We start from the raw sequence: 17,413 nt of genomic DNA on the forward strand, positions 1-17,413 counted from the left end.
AGTAAGCTTTTTACTTAATTTGGAAATCCCAAGAATATAAAATGTTTATATCTTTTAAAAACATACTAGTGATCAAGTATAGTTTTAAAATCCTACCCTGTTCCAGTGTATACAATGCAGCGTACTTCCTTTCTTGTGACTTAGAATGATGCACTTCGAAAGTCTGTTTCTGGGAGTAAGAACTGTCAGCCGTGAACAGCGGCAAGGCTGTGTCAGGACCTTCCGCACAGCATAAACACAAAGACACACAATAGCACAGGCATAGTATCCTTCAGAAACGTAGAGGAGACCTCCCCTTGTTGCCTCGCGCTGCTAAGAATGTAAGTCTGGTGTAACCTGAGGCACGATGGCCTTTCAATGGCACTGTACCAGGATTAGGTCATCAGTCTCACAGTTAGCAGTACCAGTACCAGTACCAGTTACCAGATGCTGAGCTGAGGACCGAGGAGTAATGGTAGTGAGGCAGGTAGAAAGCGAGCTTCACATGCAGGTTCCAAGGACGGACTTGGGGAGAGAAAAGAGAAATTAGCATTTTCTTAAAAGAAAAAGAATACAATCAAATTTGGTGAGTGTGAGTGAACTCGTTTTCATGTGCAGCATTATCAAGCCTGTCTTGTTATCTATTAGTACAGAGACGTATTACATGCAGCAGACAGCTGATTCCTCTCACAGTGTCACTATGACGCTGTGCCATTTGAGTGTACTTGCTGAAACATCCATGAGCAACACCAGGCAGTGGCATGTGGAATCTCCATGACAACCAAGGAAACACTGTTTCCCTCCCTCTAATAAGCTTAGCATTTTTCAATATCTTAAGATATGCATTGGAGCATATGCAGCACACAGAAGAGACCCAGAGACACATGAACCACTACAAACAAACCAAAGACACCCAGCAGTCAGCTGCCTGGGCAGCATCCCTCCCGTGGGCAGCACGGTAGAGCTGGTCCTAGTAGCTTGGGCACAGGAGAGCCTGCCCCAAGAGCAAGAAAACAGGAGAACACCGCATCCCGCTCACCTGGCTAGTGTAGGGGACCTGGCCCTGATGGTGCTGGCAAAAGAGAGCCTGCAGGCTGAACACTGAGGCCAACACCCAGGCCCAGGTCCACCCCAACTATACAGAGCTGGAGCCTGTGAGGGCCAGTCCTCCAGACCCAGAGTGGCAAGATCGCCGTGACACAGGGCGACAAGATTCTCAGAGGCGTTTTGGTGAGGATACAGTATAGATAGTGTAGCAGAAGCCAGAGGCCTTGAACCAGACCAATGACTCGTTGCAATGAACATTTACAAGTAAAACTGTTTGGGCAGAAGGGCACACTGTGTGACCCATGGTGACACACCACAGGATCCACAGTGTTACACATATTACAGCTTGCTTATCAATAACAACTAAAATCCACAAATGAGTGATACATATCTTATTAGTCTTTCCGAGTTACCTCACTCAGGGGGATTTTCTTCTGGTTCCATCCACTTGCCTGCGGATTTCATGATTTTGAGGAGTGACCGACCTTAAGTCACATCAGACTAACGTTCGGTCTAAGGTTTTGTGGCGAGGGTGAAATTTACATTTCCCTTTTGGTAGCTTGCAGTGTACCTTCCTATAGGCACCAGCTCAGCCTATCCATGTTCAAAGAGGTGTGGGTGTTGTTTTGAGCAGTGGGACCTTGCTGTCTGTTTATGGAGAGCAACCTTTTGCATTGGCAGCAGCCTGGGTTAATTGGAGGTTTCCATGAGACCTCTTTGGCTAGCTCAATTGGATGAAGTCCAGTCCAGATATTGGAAGCTTTCCTTGGTGCCAGGAGATGGGCAGTTGGGAGTCTCCCTTATTACTTGAAGACGTCCTTAGGATGGCCTTCACATACTTTAGAATGCTTCCCCTGTACTAAGTTTTCATGCCACCCCTCAAATGCCCCTCAGTTTTAGCTAACTTTCCCCACATTCCTTCCCTTAACCCATCTTCTCTCCCCCTCCCTACCTGATCCTTCTGATCTTGCCTCCTCCACTCCAGGCCACCCATAAAATCCATTCTACCTCCCCTTTTCAGGAAGATCCATGTGTCCCCCACTAGTCCCTTCTTCCATACCTATCTTCTCTTGGTCTGCGTATTGTAGCTTGGTTATCATTTATTCAATGGTTAATACCCACATATATGTAAAAACATACCATATTTATCTTGCTGAGTCTAGGTTAGCTCACTCAGGGTGATTTTTTTTTCTAGTTTCATCCATGTGCCTGTAAATTTCATGATGCCATATTTCTTTTAACAGCTGAATTACACAGCTCCATTGTGTAAATGCATCACATTTTCTCCATCCATTCTTCTATTGAGGGGCATGTAGGATGTCTATAGTTTCTGACTATTGTGTGTAAACCAGCAGTGGCCATGGTTGATCAAGTATCCTTGTAGGAGGATGGAGCATCCCTTGGGTATATACCCAAGAGTGGTATAGCTGGGTCTTGAAGTAGACCAATTCCCAGCTTTCTGAGGAGCTTCCATATTGACTTTCACAGTGAGTGTCCACGTTTGCATCCTTGTCAGCAATGAGTGTCCCCTTGCTCCATATCCTCACCAGCATGAGCTGTCCCTTGTGTTATTGAGCTGAGCCATTCTGAGAGATACAAGATGGAATCTCAAAAGAGTTTTGATTTGCATTTCCCTGATGATTAAGGATGTTGAACATTTGTTAAGGGTGTCTCAGCCATTTCAGTTCCTCTTTTGAGACTTTTATGTTTAGAGCTGAACCTCATTTTTAAAGTGGGTTTTTTGTTTCCTTGACGTGCAGTTTTTGAGGTTTTTTATGTATGCTGCGTATCGGCCCTCGGTTGGATATACAGTTGGTTAAGAAAACATTGTTTCCTATTCTTCAGGCTACCACTTGGTACAAATGACAGTGGTCTTTGCAATGCAGAGAATGTTGGTTCCATGAGATCCATTTAGTGCCTGTGCTATAAGAGGTCTGTTCAGAAAGCCTTCTGTCAGTGAGGTGAAGACCTTTCCCCACTCTGTCCTCTACCCAGTCGGGGCATCTGGCCTTACGTTAATGTCCATATGGAGTTTAGTTTTGTGCAAGGTGATTAGTATGGATCTATTTCAGTTCTTCTACGTGTAACCCTCTAGTTTGCCCAGTGATGCAGGACTCCCTGCAAGTGTCATGGCTGGCAGCAAATTGATCCTGGTGAGTTGAGAATATAACTCAGGTCAACTTGCCTTAGTCAGCCAGCTCTTGGCCAAACTTCTGGAGTTTGACACCAAGTGGTTTACTTTTTACACACTAAGATTTTGGGAAACAAAACAAAACAAAACACCAAAAGAGTTTCCCTGTGACAATTGTCACAACAAAGCTTTGAGCATGGCTACACCAAGACTCCATTGCAAAGTACAACTCTTTAACAAATAGTCTCCTTTTCCACAGGAATGAGTTGTATTGACTGATAATCAGTGCTCAGGATAAGGGTCTAAGGAGGAAAGGTTTATAATATGGATAGTGCATTCTGTTTACTGGGTATTTGTATTAACTCCTCCTTGAAAGTCTGGTATAATTCTACAGTAAACCATCTGGCCCTGGGCTTTTTTGGTTCAGAGTCTTTCAGTGATTGCTTCCATTTCACTGGGAGTTATAAAGTCTATTTCAATTTCTTATCTAATCTTGGTTCAACTTTGCTAACTGTTATGTATAGAGAAAATTATCCATTTCTTTTAGATATTTGAATTTGGTGGAGTACAGGGTTTTAAAGTATGTTAGGATTCTCTGGATTTCCTTGGTATCTGGCATGTTCCCCTTTTCATCCCTAATTATGTTAATTTGGATTTAATGTGGATAAGTGTCAATTTTTTTTTTAATTCTAGGATAGGGTATAACCGTGGCTATCCTGGAACTTTGTCAATCTTAATGATTTTTTTCAAAGAACCAACTTTTTGTTTCATTTATTTGTTTGTTTGTTTTTGTATTTTATTGTCGTTATCCTATTTTTTGATGTGATTTCTTTTTTCTTTTATTCCTGAGCTTTCAGGTGTGTTGTTAAGTTACTGACATTAGGTCATTTCAGTTTCACACAGGCCCTTAGTACTATGAGCGTGCCTCTTAGACGTGCCTTCATTGTGGCTATTTGGGTTTTCATTTTCAGTCAATGTAGAATTTTAATTTTTATTTCATTCCTAATTTTTTTCTCAATATTGAGTTGTTCAGTTTCCATGAGTTCATGAGGTTTCCATTGTTGGTATCCAGCATTAATTAATTCATGGTAGAATGACTAAGAGTTTTGAGCCATGAGGGATTAAGATTCCCTTACCCTGTCCCTCGTGTACCCCCAAAGTAAATACTCAAGAAAATACTGAAAACAAGGGAGCTGGATTATAAATTAGTAGAAGAAAACCTTGTCCTCTAGTGGAGGTTGGCCGTACTGACTCAGAATGCCACTAACAGAACTGCCAGGGTGAAAAACATGAGCACACTCCCCTTTGAACTCTATGCCCGTCTTTAGAGGTCAGTTACCGAGGGACAGCAGGAGATGGAAAAGCACCAGGCAGCATGTCTGTGTTTTCATTTAACATGCTATTAAGACTGCTTGCCGAATCTACTAACTTAGCTCTTTTTCTAGGCTAATGCTGTGTTTTAGAGACTTCAGAAAATGCTAAAACTAGTTGTAGTCATCATGGGAAACAGGAAAGGATAAATATATATGATGATGAACACCTTGACTATTTTAAAAGATTTATTGGGTTGGGGATGTAGCTCAGTGGTTAGAGCGCTTGCCTAGGAAGCGCAAGGCCCTGGGTTCGATCCCCAGCTCAAAAAAGAACCAAAAAAAAAAAAAAAAAAAAAGGTATTTATTTGTTTGTTTGTTTACTGTGTGAGTACACTGTCACTATTTTCACACACACACCAGAAGAGGGCATCAGATCCCACTACACATGATTGTGATCCACCATGTGATTGCTGGGAATTGAATTGGAGCCAGAGCTTCTAACCACTGAGCCATCTCTCCAGCCCCAAACACTTTGGTTTTTAAACATATACCTGTGACTTAATCAACAGAGCCAATATTTGGGAGCCAGTTACTAGTCATGGGAGGTGAGGATTCCATCTGCTGCTCAACCACTTAGAACCCTTTGAAGCAAAATGAAGCTCAAGTTCTTTGGGAGGCTCGTGTGTTTGATAAAATAGCTGAGTCCATTCTTAGCAGCCTGAGCAGTGAAGGAGGTGAAGGGAGTGGGGGGATAAACTGGCATAGGCCTGCCAATGCGTGCACAGAGCAGCTGTACTTCGTTCATGTGTGCTCTTCTCCTCATCTCCACCCCATAAGCAGGGTCTAAGATGAACTGTCTCAAGCTGTTATCTTCCATAACACATTGGTGTGATGGTTTAGTCTAATGTCAGATTGTAGCATTGCTGTCAGATCGGTTCTGTGATTGCAGACCACTGTCCTTGTTATTTAAATAGCTATATAGTAACACTTTGATCAAGTAATAAAGTGCTCAAGAAATTCAGCATCTAGACAATAAAGACCAAGAGTGAAAAGAAAAACTCCTGTGAGGGACTGAAGGGATGGCTCATTGGTTAAGAGCACTGGCTACTCTTCTAGAGGTCATGAGTTCAATTCCCAGCAACCACATGGTGGCTAATATACATAAAATAAAATAAATAATTCTTCTAAAAAAGACTTTTTAAAATAGCAAGGAAAACATCCTGTGAACTTCTAGGTGTAATTTCAGAATGTCTCAAAATATAAACTCCAAACCGACTGAAAAGCATGCTGTGAGCCGAGCCATGTCCTGCCTTAGTGCACTTGGAAATACCAAAATACCAAGGAAGAGAAGGCTTAACCCTTAGAATAAGGGCAGAATTCACAAAACCCCTGAAATTTAAAAGGGAAAAGAAACAAGGAAATAGAAACATTCCAGTTCCCTAAGCCAGAGCTGTGAGATGAACGGAAAGGCAGCTGTGTCCACCTGCCAGCCAGCGTGGGTCACTGCTACAGCAAGGGGACAGTGGGAGACCAGTGAGCATCTACAGCCTCAGGGACACAGTTGCCACCTCCTTAAGGTAATGCCCTACATCCACCCATGAAACCAGAGAACTGGGACATAGGCGGGGAGAGATGTCCTTTAATGTTTCTTGTGGGTTTAACACTAAAACAAATTAGTCATTTTTACCATGGAAATTTAGGTAGGTAAATGTCCCAAGAAATAAGGAATTTATGTATAAATTGGTGGCCTTGTCTTTTGCTGTGCATCTGCAAAAACAGATCTGAATAAATAAAATATAAGTTTTAATGGTGTAAATTGTATTTACCTTTTATGAATATTTTATAGTTTGTGAGAATATATAATTTATATACTCAAAGGAAAACTGACATTGATGTAAATCATATGTAATCATAACACTTATAGTTTTAAATGTGTGCTGTAATCTGTGAGGAAAGCACTTGATTTATGAGCTTAAATAAAAAGGAATTATTGAACGAATGATATGGCCCAACATGTATAAGTCCTTCTGTCAAGCCTGATTTTCATCCCAGGATGCCATGGCCAAAGGGAAGTCCTGAAGGTTGTTTTTTAGCCTCCACACATGAACCAAGGCATAGACACACAACATACATACACAACAAAAATAAATTTCAAAAAGTCGTTTTCATCTATGTCATAGATTGAGTTCCTACAAGAAACTAATTTTTAAAAAAAAGTCCTTTTTGGGCAAGTAAACAGTAACCAAACAGTTTAATTTCTCCTGTTGACTGAAGCCTTCATGACAGGCTATTTCCTTCCAGTTTGTATGGCAGATGGCCTTTTCTGGTGTAACCGTGTGTAAGCAGATTCAGCAGGTGGCCCTAGGTGACATATGCACGCTCTGGTCCCAGTTAGCAGAACATCACAAAGTCCCTCTCAGTAGAGTGTTTCATGTCTGAAAGCTCTGACTTGGCTCTTTCTGCTCCTTTCCTGAGACTACTACATAGAGAATACGTTTTGTTTTTAAGTAATTTATAACAAAGCATCTCTTCATATTCTTTTACTATCATGTGAATTGCCTAGCATACTTGTGTAGTCCCACTTTTAATCGTCAAGGATTTTATTTCCTTGATTTTTCTATATTCTTTCCTTAGTATACATTTCTTCTAGAGGAATATGTAGTCTGAATGAAAATGGTACGCATAGACTCATTTATTTGTATGCTTAGTCCACAGTTGATGAACAAAAGGATTAGGAGGTTTGGCCTTGTTGGAAGAAGTGTGTCACTGGGATTGGGCTTTGAGGTTTCAAAGGCCCACTTCAGGCCCAATGTATGTTTCTCTCTGTCTCTGTCTCTCTCTTTTTCTCTCTCTTTGCCTGCAGACCAGGATGTAAAGCTTTCAGCTACTGCTCCAGGGCTTTCCCTGTCTGCTTCCGATCATCATGATGATGGACTAACCTTCAGAAATAAAAAGGGAGCCCCAGTTAAATGTTTTCTTTTGATGAGCACTACCTTAGTCATGGAGTCTTTTCATAGAAATAGAGCAGTGACTAAAATATTTCCTCTTAGGCTCCTTGATCTAAATATTTGGAAGAATCATTGACTGCATTTGAGATTATTGTATTGTATGTCAAAAAATGCAGATAGAATGTAGACCAGAGGTTCCTTGTAGATTGTGTCTGGTGAGTCTGTAGACATAATCACTTACTGGATTCCTATTAAGAGGACATGAGAGGGCTACGATTTCTCTCCTGATGTCTTTTGTATACATTGGAGGCTGACATAACAATCTGAGAGTCATGTAAAAAGCTTATCAATAATAATAAATGTCCATTATACATGATTAATTTTGACATGAGTCTCTATTGGACAGAAAACATGTTAGAGAAAAGCATTTTGTCTTAAATTTGTGTTGGGTAAACTATAATGAAATTAGCTGATACACAAGCATAAATACAAAGCAACTACATTACCAAGGAGATGACTCGTTAAAAATTACCGTGGTAATTAGAAAACTGGACTCATCACTTCCAGAACAATGAGTATAGGTATAAAGGAGTGTTTGTCAGCTCTTGTTTCAATAGTTTTATTAAAGATGTCTGAGTTGAATGTATAATATTTACCCTTTTTTATCCAGGATAGCACTATAGGGTGGGTTGTCTGCCACGTTGCTGTCCTCTGTGAAATTCTACTACAAGCTTTGTCTTGTATATTTTTATGTGTGCATATAGAAAAGTAGTTTAAAAGATTTTGAAGGGCTTATGAAAGGGCTCAGCGGTCAAGAGCACTGATTGCTCTTCCAGAGGTCCTGAGTTCATTTCCCAGTAACCACATGGTGACTCACAACCATCTGTAATGGGGTCTGATGCCCTCTTCTGGAGTGCAGGAGAGCACTCATACACATAAAATAAATAAATAAATCTTTAAAAAATAAAGTGAATGATTTTGAAAAAAAATACATAAAAAAGTTATTCTGTAGTCTTGACATTTCCATAGCATTAATGGGAGAGCATGGTAATAGAGCTAATTGGTATTTCTATGCAATCTAGAAAGGAAATTATTCTTTTACAATTCAGAATCTATAATGCATTTTTGTTGTTGTTTTTGTTCCTTTTAGACACTTTTCCAAGTCAGCTTTAGTGATCCCCACAGCACATTTTCTGTCTAGAAACTTTGATTTGTCTTTCCCTTATTGCCAATTTTTGCTTTGATTTTGTCTTCAGGGTGTTTAGGGAGCTCGTGGGCATTTCATTCACGAATTAGCAAGGACAGAGTGTCCTGCGCCTCCACTGTAGCTCACTGTGCAGATCTGGGCTCAGCAGTTGTTTGCCAGATCCAGAATTCATGTGCTGCTCCCACTGCACAGATGTTCAGATATAAGCTCAGAAAAATACTTTTCACATAGCTTAAAGAGGAGTATCATTTCTTTCTTGTACCTAGGAATTATTTAAGGATTCGTTTAGCTTTTAGATTTGCTTGTATGTCTGTGTGCTAGACAAAGACAGAGAGACAGATGTCTGAAGCTCAAACACAATTCTTTTGGTTTCTAAAGTCTTTTTAGATACAGTATGATGTAACATGATTGTCCATGTATGCATTCTCGTACTTTAGTATGTAGAATTCCTTATCGTTCCTACTTTAGTACTATGTTCTTGCAACCTTGTGCAGTTTGGTGAGCTCCAATAACTCTGATTTAAAATGGCAACTGTGACTCTAGTAGCTCTCAGGTCACTGACTAGATATGTGAAATCTCTTCTTTGTGACATTCAGTATAATATATTTGTCAACTCCTAAAGTGGACTTAAAGGACTGCAAGTGCAAGAAATGACTGGGGGCAATGTTAAAGTAATTCACGCTGAGTGGAAGACTCTGAGGTAGAGGGGCTCTGTACAGGACGCTTTGTAACCACATACCACAGAGAGGTGCCCACTTGGTACCTTCAGACAGCTTCACCTGGGTATGGCCCTGATATGTAAATCCTTATCTGTCCCTGCAGTTTCCAGCCAGTCCAGCAGTGGAACAAGCCATAAGCAAAGGGATTAAGACGAGTAGTGCTATGTGTCTGGGGTTGCACAGATTCACCATAAGCATGAATAAAATTTAACAACTAAAGGCTTAGTTAAATAGTGGTGCCAGATACTCGGGTTGCCAGGACTGCTCGAGAGCACACCTGATGGGATGCAGCTCCAGACTACATTAGTCAGGGGTTTATAAAGGCAAGCCCACAGGGCTGTGTACTCCTGCCTTCGTACAATCAGGCACACATCCCACCTGCATACAGTCAAGCACACATCTGCCCACGCTCAGTCGAGGGCAAGCAAGCTCTTTTGGAGAAGCAAGTGAAAACACATGGTTTGTATAAGACCAGCCCCCAGCATTGTGGGAGGTTATTTTTTCTTGGTTGGGGAGGCCTCACAAATTAGAGGCATTTATATTTTATAGTTCTCTTAAACACAGTGATTTTTAAACTTGTGAACATAATGTTCACCATCACAGGAGAAAAGAATCAAGTAAAGTACAAGAGAATAACTAGAGTTTAAAAAAATACTAATACATTGTATTTTAAAGGTGTTTTCAGTTTATACAGTGTACTTTGCTTTGATCTTTATTATTAGTTATGTGTTATAGCTATAGAAGTTCAAGCTGCAAGTCATTCAACTAGCAAGTATTGTAGACAATTCCTTATACTCCTCAGTATATTGCAGACAACTGAGAACTACAGAATGGATTAAAAAAAAGATAAATTCATACAATGGAATAGCAAAGACAATGATAGAAAGAAAAAAATGTATAAATACCAAGGACATTTTGCAAAATGTTTCAAGTCAGTTTGGCTTACATATTAGGTTCCAGTGCAGGCAGGACTATATATATAGAAACTCTTTCTCAAGAAACAAATGAACAAGCTTCTATTAATAAAAACTACGTAAGCTGAGGTGAAGTTCAAGGAAACAAGTGTAGCGATACTCAATTGATTTTGAGATGGTTCACTATATAAAACTAGGAGGGCAGAGTGTTATGGTGAGTACACTCAGTGTGAGGATATACTTCTCTGAGAATGCAGACGTGATATGGCCTCTGGGTGGATGACTGCACTCCAGTGAGTGGATGCACACCTATGAATATATGTAAGCAGCCCTTTATAAGAGGATGGCTCTTGGAGGGATTGGGGATGAGATAGGTAGAGTCAGGTAATGAATAGGATCAAAATAAATGTATGAAATTCTTAAATAATTAATAAAAATATTATACTAAAATAAAATGTCCTTATGTAACATGTACAGTGACTATAGTGAAAATTTTTTAAATAATTTTAAAATAAAATAAGATTATGAAATAGATTGAAGAACCAAGCATGGTGACCCATGCTTTAATCCCAACACTCAGGAGGGTGAAGCAGATGGATCTCTGTGAGTTTGAGGCCAGCCTGGTCTACAAGTAGAGTTCCAGAACAGCCAGAACTATTATACAAAGAAACTCTGCCTTGAACCCCTCCAAAAGATAAAACTAAGTGATAGAGTGATGTAGAACACAAATGAGTATCATGAATAGTAACTGTGCAACCAAGGCTGGTAATCTGTGGAATTTACTGTGCATTTTCTTAAACATCTCTAAATATTTGCTTGTGATCACATAAAACTATTTTAGAAAACAAGGAACACAGGTTTTAGCTTTTCAAGAACATCAAATAATGACAGGCAAGGCTCTCTGTGGCACCTTCCCTCTGGTGTGCTCTAAGGAATTTTTCTATAGTGTTTCTAAACACACTAGGGCCAAAGCTTGTTCAGATACAAAAATTCTTTACAGTCCTGTGGGTTCCCAATGCCTTTTGAAACTGGCTCTCCTTTCTACGAGGGCTCCTAGATATACATGTCAGGGAGATGCTATGCAGCTATTATCCATAGATATCAGATAATTGAAAGTATTTGTATTGACCCTGTGGGCATGATGTAAATATGCAAACTGGCCAGTCCTGGACTGGACTTGCCAAGTCATTTACTCATTAATAACAGTTTGTCATGGGGAAAATATGTCCTCACTTATACAACATTTTTACCAATGACCTAAAATGTAGATGTTATTTTAAAAATATACAGATAACACAAATCCTCATGGAAGTAAACTATAATCTTTGGTTTCAGATACAAACATTGAAAGAAATGATGATTGAGTTAAATTAAAATAAGAGTTAACCCATGAGAATAACTATAAATGTTTATGTTGAGTATCAGATAAATAAACTAAGTACATTTAAATACTATACAGATGTTACTATTAATTTTAAGTTTGTGTTGGATTATTGGTTAGCTCTAAATCTAACTTCATCGTCAGATGTGGTAGATCATACGTGTAATCTCAACACTCAAAAGGCCAAAGCAGGAGGATCGCAGCAAGTTTGAAAGCCAGTTTGTAGTACATAGTGAGTTCTAGGCCAGCCAGGGCTAGTCTCTATTGAGAGAAGGTGGGGAAAAGAAAGGAAAGAGAAAAGAGCAGGAGGGAAGGAATGAAATGAAGAAAGAAGGGAGGGAAAGGAAACTATGAGGTTCTGGGTACAAAGATCTAAAAGGGAGTGGTCTCAGTGGTTAGGAGCACTTACTGCCCTTGCAGAGGACTCGGGCTTGGTTGCTGTGTATCCCAGTGCTAGCTCACAACCATCTGAAACTCCACTTCCAGGGATGTGACAACCCCCTTCATGTCATAGGCTCATGCATGCACATGGTTCACATACACACTTTTGGGCACACATGCATACATACAGAATAAATAACTGTAAATGCTAAGACACCCTTGGTCCTCAATGGTAAAAGCGTGGATCTGGTATGAGGTGATTAACAACAAATTAAACATGCAAAATGATAGAGTTAAAAATAATCCCAGGGGTGCTAGCCCAGGTTGCTCACAGTTTGGCATGCCACATGCTGAGATTAAACAAAACAAAACAAAACAAAGCAAAAATATGGAAAAATGGAAGGTTCAGGAAGATGAGAATCACAGTTTCACTTTGGGCATATTAAATTTGAAATAGCAAATAGGCTGAGGAGTCACCGAGAACATCTGGAGGACTCGTGAGAAGACAAGACAGCGCACTTCAGCACACTTCCTTGGCCCTTAGTCAAAGAGGATCTTCTGTTCTCTTTTCCTTTCTCCCAGGACATTTCCCAGCATCTGTAGATGCCTTAGATTGTTGTTTTTGGTTGGGGGAGCTAGTGTCTAGTTGTTGAAAGTCAAGAGTTCTGCCAAGACATCCGAGAAAGCATAAGACAGCTTCTCACAACAAAGACTAATGTAATCTCCATGTCAGTGCTGCTGGATTTAGTGCATTGAGAGCAGTTATCTCGGGAGAAGAAGAGATTACAGGGTGGACAGTGAGGAGGAGGAACCAGTAGAGAAGCGAACCTATGAATGCCTAACCTAGGGAGGACAAGAGATGTTCATAGAGACGATGAGTGTAGTGATGTTCATAAGGCTGCTAGGAAAGTGTTGGAAGAGTCTGACCACTGTGTCAAGCTGCTGATCAGAGTCAGATGATAATCACAATTTTGTCAATGTGCGGCTCTGTTGTGACTTTGATAGGGGTTGTCTTTGTAGATGGGTAGGTTAAAAGAGGAGGGTCAGAAAGTGAGTGGTGAGAAGTGCAAACTTCTTTTGAGATTTTATTTATTTATTTATTCATTTATTTATGTTGGCTACTTTATTCACTTACATTTCAAATATTATTCCCTTTCTTGGTTCCTCCCTCTCCCATTCCCTTTCCCCCTGCTTCTATGAGGATGTTCCTCCACCCACTCCTACCTCACCTTGCTAGCATTCCCCTACACTGGGGAATCAAGCTTTAACAGGACCAAGGGCCTCCCCTCCATTGATGCCAGATAAGGGCATCCTATATTACATTTGCAGCTGGAGCCATGGGTCCCTTCATGTGTACTCTTTGGTTGGTGGTTTAGTCCCTGGGAGCTCTGGGGGACAGGGTCTGGTTGTTTGATATTGTTGTTCTTCCTATGGGATTGCAAACCCATTCAGCTCCTTAGTCCTTTCCCTGACTTCTCCATTGGTGTCCCCATGCTCAGTCCAATGGTTGGCTGCAAGCATTCACCCCTGTATTTGTCAGGATCTGGCAGAGTCTCTTAGGAGATAGTTATATTAGGCTCCTGTCAACAAGCACTTGGCATCTGCAATAGTGACTGGGTTTAGTGTTTGTATATGGGATGGATCCCCAGGTGGAGCAGTCTCTGGATGGCCTTTCCTTCAGCCTCTGCTCCACACTTTGTCTCCATATTTCCTTAAACAGGAGCAATTCTGGGTTAAAGTTTTGGAGATGAGTGGGTGTCCCCATCGCCCAACCAGGGGCCTTGCCTAACCTCTGGATATGGTCTCTACAGGTTCTCCTTCCCTTTGTTGGGCCTTTCAGCTAATCTCATCCCTGTTGGGTCCTGGGAGCCTCTTGCTTTCCTGGCATCTGGGACTTGCTGGTGGCTACCCCTAGTCCCTATCCCCCATTGCTACACACCTCTGTTCAATTTCCTGACCCTCTGTACATCTCCCCTGTCTCTTCCCATATCTTATCCTTCCATGCCTTTTTCTCCTCCCCTCCACTCTTCCTCCCAAGTCCCTCCCACTCTCTACCTCCTGTGAGAATTTTGTTCCTCCTTCTAAGAAGGACTGAAGCATCCACACTTTGGTCTTCCTTCTTGAGCTTCATGTGGTCTATGAATTATATCTTAGGTATTCCAAGCTTTTTGCCTAATATCCACTTATCAGTGAGTGCGTACAATGTGTGTTCTTTTGTGACTGGGTTACCTCACTCAGGATGATATTTTCTAGTTCCATGCATTTGCCTTCAAATTCATGAAGTCATTGTTTTTGATAGCTGAATAGTACTCCATTGTGTAGATTTTTCTAGAAAGGAAGGCTGCTAAAATGTTTGTGAAAGTTACCCACTGGGAAGGGGGCGGGGATAGAAATACAGCAGAAACAGGACACAACTTGGGCCCTAAGTAATTAAGATAAAGGATGGTTTCTGTGCACTTGTGAAATGACTGGGACACTGACAGATAATTGGACAAGATATTGGATAATATCTTTTTAATAAGATATTATCTAGGGATATGTGGAACATTATGGGATACAAAGTTTCTGAATACTCCTGGATGAAGCTATGCAGGAGTAAGGAGAACTGAGGTTTTGGAGACGAAGAACAGAGGGCCATGGTTTGGACAGTCTTGCCTGTCTCTGAGAAGGCGAATGGCATCTGTAACCAAGCTGCCTGGCACTGTAGTTTGATAGTCGTAGATTGAAAGTGTGGTCCCTGAAGTTCATTGACATCTCACATCAGGTGTGGGTGTTGCTTAACCAAGAAAGATTTTTTTCTGCATGAATCCTTTCATCCTAGACTCTCTTCCCCCTTGTGTATAAAATTGATAGACTATCCAGACCCAAATTGAAGTCAGGTACATGGATGTTAAAACTTTATGGAATCTAAGCCAGAAAGTGTGGAAATAAGGAAAAATGAGAGTCATTGACACCAGTAAGATTGAATGAAAGGTAGAAGAGTTGGACAGCAAGATATGTAACCACAGAAAAAGGTAGACAAGTTACTCTAGAGGATGAGGGCTCAGGGAAGTGGAGGTCCAGGGAATCGAAGAGTTGTCTGCTTCAGTAACTAAGAGTGATCACAGAGGTCAGTAGCTATGAGAATGCTTAGTGTCTTAGTCTTGGCCTCTAATCCTGCTTCCCATTAAAAGGAACCAGAACCCCTTGTAGATTTGATGGGTCCCAAATAAAAGCACATTATCAAAGTAAATTTTCAAAGTTGATAAAAGAATTATAGTTTTGTAAGAGAATGTCCCATCTTAAGAAAGATACAATCCAGTAGATTTGGGGGTAAAGAACCATAATCTATGTATGATTCAGAAAGCAGATTATCAGCCATAATCCATGTGTGATTTAGAAAACAGCTATCTATGTATGTGTGTAAGGGAACAGAAAGAAGAGAGGGCAAACACAAACAGAATCATGTTTAACAAACCAGGTAAGTGGAGGGACATGGTGTTCCTTGTACTGTTTTCCCTAAGGTTGTTTCCCCAAGGGAGAGTGACGGGCAGTATTGGTGAGATGCAGGGACCACTAGCTGAGTGGGCTGCATATCACACTCCACAGTGAGGTCAGGATGACAGCAGATCCAGTTCTCCCTCCTCAAAACTAGTTCCACAGTAGTGCCTTTAATTTTGTTCCTTGGTTTTCATTCAGATATACTATCTTAATTTTCTCCCATAAGTATATATTTTCCTTGTACAACTGTGTAACTGTATTGAACTTGGCATTTTTTCTTAACTGTAGCTCAACCAGACTGTCAAAGCATCAGTCAGGAACCTAGACAGTCTGGAAATCTGGAATTCCTCTGTCCTTCATGAAGCAAAACAAAACAAAACAAAATAAAAAACCAGAAGCACTTTAGGGCATCTGCCTCAGCGAGCCCAGTGTCCCACTTGGTGGCTTGAGTGTACTCATAAACCAGTTCACCTCACAGTAAATGCCACATTCATTTGTACCTCAGTTCAATGCAACTACTAATCTTTCATTTCCGTGGATCTCTCTACTCTAGTTATCTCATGTAAATATAATAATTTATTATATGACTGGCTTCTTGTACTTACATTGTTTTCAGGACTCTTCCATGATATACCATGTATTAGAATGTGGTTCCATGTTAATTGCCAAGTGATGTTGACTGTGTATATATTCACTTTATAAGTTGGTTGGCATTTGTTTTTTTAACTTTAAGCTATCATATGAATGATATTATATGACTATTTGATTGTGTGAACATTACATCTAAGTGAATATGCCTTATAATTTTTCATGTATAAACTGGGACTTTAATTGCTAGGTTACTAAGTTAAATTCATATTTGCTTTTGACAAATTCCTGGAATATTTCCAAAGTGGCTACAATATATTCCCAAGAGGAGTTTTGAGCATTCCTTTTCTTCAGACCAATATTTTTGATTATGTATTGTTCTGTATAGCTTCCTAGTAGATGTGAAATGGGCTTCTGTAGTTACAGAACTTTACAAAACCCTCAATAATAAAATGAGTTCCACAGTTTTCTAGCAGTAAATTTTTTCCTTAGTTAAGTATAAAATAACTACACTGAAAAAAATTTCACATCTTTTCCATTCCTTTATTCTTCAAAATTACTTTGAGATTACAAAGAGAGATTAGATCTTAAAGAGTGTATAGTTTCAGGTCACAGCTTCCTTTTTCTTAACCACATTCTGCTGGCCTTGAACTGGTGGACAGAAGCCTCCCTCAGCCTCCTTGGTAACTGTGACCACAAGCATGCACCCTCGTGCCCTGAAGCTTTTGGCATAAATGCCCGGGAAAGTGAGAGTAACATCTGCATGTATTCTTGCCCCACGTTAGCTGTTGCCATTCTACTGTAGGAGTGCCTCCCTAGTACCAAACCCCATGGGCACCTCACAGAGCTCTCTCCTGCAAGACTTGTACTTGTGAGGAACAGGTTCTCCACACTGTCAGCTGAGTAAGTTGGATTTGTGAGCTCTTCTGAGTGCTGGTTACTATAGGAAAAGAAAGCTTTTTTTCATTCCACATACTTAAATACATATTGACAATTTTGGAACTAACTTGATTTCAAGTTAGAAATCTGATCTTCCTGAAAGTCTTCCTGATCTTTCTTAACTTGGTGTCAAGAGGTCTTAGGTTGACTTCATAACCAGTGTGATGGATTAACAGCTTTAACAAACTAGTACTCTCTTTTATAAACAATTAATACTGTTTTATTTGTATTGAAAAAGTAGAGGTTGAATTTAATTTTGAAAATATACATTTGTAAGAACTTATCAAAAGGAAGGAGAAAGGTAAAGTAGAGGTTCTTTTTGTCATGGTTACCTGGGTTATAGGACAGTAGGAGATGTTTTCTGCTCTGTCTCCTAAAACGTCAGT

At 40.3% G+C, this 17,413-nt stretch overlaps 1 protein-coding gene across 1 annotated transcript in view; it reads left to right on the forward strand.

Annotated features, from left to right (window-relative positions):
* The window catches only part of Cog5 (component of oligomeric golgi complex 5), a 290,729-nt gene that overhangs the window by 225,205 nt on the left and 48,111 nt on the right, over positions 1-17,413 (forward strand). The gene's annotated exons all lie outside the window — the stretch shown is intronic.

This window comes from Rattus rattus, chromosome 7, assembly GCF_011064425.1.
Source record: "Rattus rattus isolate New Zealand chromosome 7, Rrattus_CSIRO_v1, whole genome shotgun sequence".
NCBI lineage: Eukaryota > Metazoa > Chordata > Mammalia > Rodentia > Muridae > Rattus > Rattus rattus.